Consider the following 7,995-nt stretch of genomic DNA (forward strand, 5'->3'; position numbering starts at 1 on the left):
TATATATTTTAAATTTTGATATTTAAAATGATTGAAACGATCGTAATAAAATGTAAAAAAAATGTTATTTAATATTTATACTAGAAAAGAAACGTAGACTTAGTTAGTATCGTACCAAATAACTAAATATAATATCTTTTAACAAATTATTATATTTTTCCTTCAGTTCAAAAAATAAATTGAATGAAAAATGAAAAGTATAAAATAAAAAAAAGAAGAAAAAAAGATATATTGCATTGAGAGATTGAAGAATGAAGGAGAAAGAGAATAATTTATTCCTCATCATTTTATTTTTTTATTACAGCTTGCTCCATATTACAGAAGGAATGAAACAATACATCTACTACTAATTATCAGCTTCAATTCATGAATCTAGTTCACAGTTTATTATTGGCTTTATGATGATAATATATATAAGGGAGCTCGCAATTAATAATAAGGTATCAAATGATAAATCAAGGCATGATGGCATGGCAATCTGGGTTATAACTATGATAAAAACAATCGCAAATATGATCATTGTAGCAAAAGCCACTTGTAAAACCCAATGCACTTGAATACTTGTGATGGCACAAATTATAGCAATCCGGTGAATTGCAATGCTGAACGGATTCTCTTGCTTCACAATAGTGAACGTCAGGCCTTGCTTCTGCATCTGAACCAATAGAATTAGAACATGAACAAGTTTGTGTAATTTTATTTTATTTCTTGAACTCAAAATAATATAAGGATATATTAGCATTGTAGTATTAGTACATACCAGAGGCAAAGGAGAGAGCAACCATTAATAAAACCATGATAAAGGTTGAGTTATTTATTAAATATGAATAGATGATGCAATTTTAAAGGTGTTTTTTAATGTTGTTAAATTCTAATGTTATATACATATATATAGTTCAAATTATCTTTATGGAGTATAATTTAATAATAATATATAATAAAAAGAAGTATTGTTATCAATTATTACCAAGCGTGAAATCATTCTTCTATATATTATCTTTCTTTATTAATTGGCTCTTCGTTAAAATAAATTTCTATTATCTTTCTTTGTTTATAAAACAATTGTTATTTTTATATATGATCAGTGTAAAGTGATTTTATACGTGTATCTAATTATGTAATATTATATTAGTAAAAATAACTATTTTTTATATTGATCGCGTGAATAGTCATCTAAAAAAATAGATATAATTGTACAACTATGTAAAATATTCTATCTGTGAATGTATCAAATATTTAACTACTCTTTCTATATATGTTTATCTTTTTTACTTTTTTTTCATTAATTTCTAAAAGGAAAAAGTAATAATGGTAGGACGATTGGAGAATGAGGAGGGGATAGAAGTTTACGAGTATGTCTAAAATTGTTTTGAACAAAAAAGGAAAAAAGAAAAAGAAGATAAGGAATGCACGCACATAGCTTTTATAAAAAAAAAGAAAAAAGAACAAATTAGTCTCTGACCTTTTAATCTGCGGATATTTTTGTCCTTGACCATTAAAAAATACATTTAAATCCCTGACGTCTTTGAAAATCAGACGGATCAATCCCTCCGTCCATAACCCTCCGTCAGATCCGCTAGAAAAGGCTGATCTGGCTCCCCCTCTGCTTACCTGGCTCAACGGCGTTCCCACGTGGCACGCTAGTGGGATGGATCTTTTGAAAACGGGACACATAAATCCCTCTCACTCAAAACGACGTCGTTTTGAGTGCTGCCCTAATCCTAAAATTCATTTGGGTCGTTCCTTTATGGTGGTGGCTGGTGGTGAGAAGAAGAGTTGTTCAGATTTCAACAATGACTATAAAAGAGCATCATCAACTTCAAAAAGAAGCGTTAATGGGCATCATCACACCTCGCACATAACAGAGATCATAATCACAAGCTTCTTCCGCCATAAGTCTTAGATCCTTTGCTTCAGTTCTCATCTCCATGGCTCCTTGAGAAATATATTATCTCTATCTTCCATTCCTTTTTCTTTTATCCCTTAACACACATCATCACCCATGGCGGGTGGGAGGCTCTTCAGCTCTGCCTTCTCCAACACCAACAACAGTAACACTGTTCTTCTTCATTAGAACCAATCTTTCCAGCCGCTTCTTTCTCCGTTCCTCTTCCTATCTTCATCACTTTCTTTTCTCGGTCCGTAATTTTCTTCCCGTCGTTGACCTCTTTTTCTTTTTTTTTCCTTGTACTTGTTATTGCTTGTTGTTCTGTAATGACTATGATGATGTGATCAAAGTTTGTCACATCGAATCATTAATCTAAGTTAGCTAGCTAGCTATTTAATCCACTACAACAAGAATTTTCAAAATATTATATTCTTATATTCATCAAAAAAGCACACTCACCAAAGATTTGATTGGTTCAATCTTATTATCCAATTAATTGAATTGTTTAAACGAGCCATGTTCAATTGTTCATGTTAATTGATCAGGTTCTCGATCCATGGTGAGCTTCGAAGATGTTCGAGGAGGGAAGGGGTGTAAAAATGGGTAGTTCTTCTGGACATGAGGAGGACGGGAAGGAGAGCATGGAGGAGTACTTGACGCAGCCGGCGGAGAAGAAGCAGCGGCTATCGGCAGAGCAAGTTGAGTTCCCGGAGGAACGACCCAAACAAATTTTAGGATTAGGGCAGCACTCAAAACGACATCGTTTTGAGTGAGAGGGACTTATGTGTCACGTTTTCAAAAGTTCCATCCCACTAACGTGCTACGTGGGAACGCTGTTGAGCCAGATAAGCAGAGGGGGAGCCAGGCCAGCCTTTTCCGGCGGGTCTGGCGGTGAGTTATGGACGGAGGGATTGATCCATCTGATTTTCAAAGACGTCAGGAATTTAAATGTATTTTTCAATAGTCAGGGACGAAAATGTCCGCGGATTAAAAGGTCAGGGACTAATTTGTCATTTTCTCAAAAAAAAAAGAAAAAGAAGATAAAAAAGCTATTTAAAAATCGCGTTGTTTCGGCGTTGTCTTATGGTTTGTTTATTTATTTATTTATCTTTTAATGTACTTTTTTCATAAAAGATATACGTATTTTTTTATTCAAAATATTTAAAAAATAATAAAAAAATAAAACTGAAGTCGACTTCACCGACTTCAGCCTAAGTTTTTACCTAAAATATTGCTGCTTTTGTTGTTGGATGATAAGGCAATGTAAGCAAGCTTCATTTTCACAAATGTTAAATTGAGATGAAGAAAGTGAAAATTTCTTAAAACTTTTATGTAATATTTTAAAATTATGTTGTTAATTACTAAATTAATTACGTGTTATCTGTATAGAATACATATTGAAATACAAAATATACATTAAAAATAAATTAAACTGTATCCTTGCTAGCACTCCTCATGCACTTTGAACCACAGAAATTAAGATTGATGAAGAAGGAACGGTTGAAACAAAAAATTGCATTGGTGAGAAAGTGACGTACACATGGACCATTAAAAATTTCTCTAAATGGAATGGATGCAAGGATCTGAAGCTTTCCTCCAATGAATTCTCAGTTGGCCTTTACTCAGGGTATACTTGCAATTGAATCAACTCTTTTATATCATGCAATAATATACTAACTTTGATGTGTGGTTTTAACCCATGTTTTCTTTGGATTCCGTTTTAGGCGAATTGTTATGCAGCGAGAAAGGTGGTATCAAAAAGAATGCTTGACCATTCAAATGTGTCGTGGGAAATATCCTTGTTACTTCTTGATACTTTCATCTACAATTTATGTACTTAATCAATTTGACAACATGAACAAAACACGTGGTACGTACTTATTTTCCATACTATGGATTTGGAAGCTTTTATCATTATAAATAATTTATATATATAATTATATATATTAAATTAAATAAAATAATTTTAAATTATTATCTTCTTAATATTAATACATATACTTCACATGGAAAGAGAAAGACTCACAAGAGCTTCGACATGTATCAACGGTTTAATAATAGCAGTTTGGTTCACTTCCGCTATCTACCCATTTAGTCGCAATTAGAGCGACATTACAACAATATAGATTATTTTTTACGATTATTATGTGTCAAAAAAATAAATTTTGACACTATTTTAATTATAAAAATATATTAATAAAAGTTTTGTCAAAAATAATATTTTAATATATAAGTAATTATAAAAAAATTTTAAATCTTATTTTGATAAATATTGATCGTCAAAAATAATTTGTTAAAAAAATTTGAGAATATATTTTTGTGATACTTATTAACCGTAAAAATACTATTTATTTTGACACTTCTTGACCATAAAAAATTCTCAACAAAAATTTTTAACAAAGAATGAGATGAGATCTTAAAACTAAAGAATAAACTCAGATTTTGAAGATGAAAAATGAGTAGTATGATCCCAAACTGAGAGCAGTGTGATGCCAAAATTGACGGAGTTTAACGAAAAAAATGGAATAAGTTGAAAACAAATAAGTGTCAAAATTGAGGAGTAATTTTCTACAATCAAATTATTTATCAAAAAAATATAAAGAATTTAATATTTGTGATATTTGTTAAAAATATATATTAAATTTTACATTTAACTATGCCTGTTAAAAAAAATCATGTTAAAATAGTTTTCTTTTCATGTAGTGAGACGATTTAGAGAATAGCAATTAAATAAACAAATTTAAATGTAGTTAATTTTATATAAATAAACAACGAGAAAACAGAAAAGCATTCTGTCGACAATCGAAAAAAGCTCATTTATTTAGTTATGAATTTGAAATATGTGTTATGCTTGGATATGAAAATTTCGTGTGTTTTTGAAAGATATGGAGTTGATTTTTTTTTTTAAATTGAAAAATATAAATCAGAGCCTCAGTTTTGTAGGGGGTTAGAAAACTTAGGCTCAGATTTTAGTAATGTAAAATTCAAATTAAAGAATGAACATATTGGTGTCTCCGATTTGTGTGGATTTCGATTTTCTTTTTTTTAATAGAAGAAAACAAATCGAAAGGTAAGTTTTGAATTAAAAAAAATTATGAAATGCAAAATTGAAATCTGTGGGTCAGTTTTTCGAATTTAAAAAAAACTTTAATTCATTAAAATTGAAAACTGAGGGTCAAATTAGTAATATATATATATACTCCCCCACACACTTCGTCTTCTTCAATTCATCTTCTCCTTCTTCGTTCTAAGCCTGTGTTCAGTTTGTTTCTTTTTTATTCTTGCAACTTTGAACTAATGTTGAGAGGAGATACATTGTTTTGAAAAAAAATGGAGGATAGAGTTATGTTAAAATTATATTATCATGGTCAGATATTATTACAAACACCTAAAGGAGTAAGATTTGTATGTGAGAATCCATGTGATGTTATTGTTTCTTTTACAATACTATTTGAAGAACTAAAAGGTGTTATTTGCGAAAGAATAGATCCGCATATACCGAAGATGATATCGAGTATTTTATATCGGTATCCTGTATCAGTGTTTAGTAGATTTGTTCATTTCCAGACGAAGTATGTCACGAATGAAGGAAGCATGCAAGAGATGTTTTCAGTCTACTTCGAAAATCGATCACAAGTGTCATTTATCGAGCTGTACATTGAGTTCCAGCAATCTGAAGCTGATCGGAATATCGAATGGAGAGATTACAATAGTGACAGCGAGGAAGAGTTCGAAAGAAACTATGAGGTTGTTCAGCCAAATGAAGACGATGATAAAGCTGCTGACATCATGGAGACAGATGTGGCGAAAGTGACAAATGCACTAGCAAATCAGCAACCATTCGAAGAGCCATCTTTTATGCGTGCATTGGATCTGGAGGCTATGTATGTACCAGAATATCCTGAAAACTTTAATGCAGATATGTAGTTTAGATAATTATATAGTAACTTTATGATATAAATAATTAATTTTGATGTCAAATAGTATGAGTATTATTAGGTTCTGTATAATTATTAGATTCTGTATGCAATTAGTGATGTATAACTGCATTTGTAGAATTAAAATATAAATTGCACTATTATATATTATTATTGAAGACAATTAGTATGATTATTATTATCCTGATGTGTATAAAATTAAATTATATATATATATATTAAAATTAAATTATATTTAAGAATTATATGGAATGACGGTGTAAAAGGCGATGAGCAATAAGTCTGAGGAACATACGGATTTAAAGATGGCTGAGGTTGCTCTTGTAGTGGTGTTAACTGTGGAGGTTGTTCCCTTTGTAATGATGGTTGCGGCTCGGGCTCGTGTGGCTGATTCGGGTTAGCAACACCCTCTTGATCTTCTTGTAAGACCAAATCAGACAAGTGCAAATGAGTCTCGTATTTTCCTCGGTACCAATACATGTAAAGCTCTAACGGGTGATGCAAAGGCACAGGCTCATGAATTAGGACATGACTATATCAGTTGGTTCACTGCATTATCCAAAATCTATGTGTGACAGACCAATCCAAGTTTTTGGGTCCGGTCAAAATCTCATCATGTTGGCCATCTAGAGACCTCTCCTGATGTGGGACACCCTGTACGAACCTAAATTGTCTCCTAAACCTATCAGTTGCATGCCACTCAAGAGTCTCAAACGATATCAACGGTACCGTTGCACTCCAAATTTCTGATTGACTACGAATGTCTTCTGGAATGACATCTGCCTCTATCCGATCAACACCGTAAGCTTCCCAAACAAACTGGATTAGATAAAAAAATATTATTAAGCATTACATAATACGAACGCATCAAGAAACATGTATATCTAGTTGTTTCTATATCAATAGATGAGAACACACCTGGCCTTCCTGAACTTCATCTAACAATCTCCTGAAATAAGCAACAGTATGATATCTATATGGCCAATTATGATGCTCCCAGTTACGCCATCTGTCAATATTTTTTTATTACTAAAGTTTCAAACCAGATATTGCAATAGGAAGTAACATAATATTCAATCTCATTTAAAATTTGATATTACCGGTTAGCCAGTGGAAAGAACCGCGGGGTTCTAGAAATCGGAGCAAGGAACGGCATACGAATCCAAGCCCAGATATGCAACAATGTCAGTGGACCATCAATCACTTTACAATCAAATCGAGATGCTCTACACAATGCTCTGTACAAGTGTGTTAGGGATGCCGATCCCCAGCTAATTTCGTGTATCCGTGAGAAGTCACGAAGCAATGGAAGAAATTTTCAGTGAACCGCTGACCCAGACTTATCAGCAAATAAGATTGACCCAAACAACAACAATATATGGCATTTAACATACTTTTCCATGGCAACTCGATCATTTAAAATTAATTCTTCTTTCACATTTCTAATCCAGGTCATGTTGATGTAACTTCCTCTGCAATCACTGGTTCTCGGTGCAACTCCAAATTGATGTAAGCATTCAGCTTCCATGGCTTCCTGACTAGTCATGGTTGTTCCTGTCATGGGAAGATCATTTATCGGAATACCTAGGATTAGAGTCATATCCTCCAACGTAATGGCGCACTCACCCGTTGGGAGATGGAAGGTATGAGTATCTGGATGCCATCTCTCTACTAGAGCTGTTACCAAAGCTGACTGACCTTGGATGACTCCAATTTGGGATACATGATAAAATTCAGTGGCCCGTACAAGAGGCTCAACAATCGGATTGTATAATCCCGGTGGGTTCATGTGAACACACCTCAAAGTTTTTGTGCCCTACAAAATATAGACGAATAATTAACAAAAGTTATTTTTTGGTAGTTAATCATACATGAATACAAAGACTTATAACTAACATTAAATATACACCGGAACAAAAAATAAATTAACTTCTCTACTTAATTGTCATTATCACTAAGCTTCTTATCAACAAAATGAGCATTATTACTTATATTTTAACACAAAAACTAATTAATAATTATCTCCAATAACTTAATTATTTAAATTATGACAATAATTAGTTCAAATTGCTATCTATTTTATTACAAGTATAATTTATACATTAAATTAAAAGTACTAATTTACATTCTCATACAACTCAAATGAATTTATAAGATTATTCACAAACT

Source organism: Arachis duranensis, chromosome 4 (assembly GCF_000817695.3).
Source record: "Arachis duranensis cultivar V14167 chromosome 4, aradu.V14167.gnm2.J7QH, whole genome shotgun sequence".
In the NCBI taxonomy this organism is placed as follows: Eukaryota; Viridiplantae; Streptophyta; class Magnoliopsida; order Fabales; family Fabaceae; genus Arachis; species Arachis duranensis.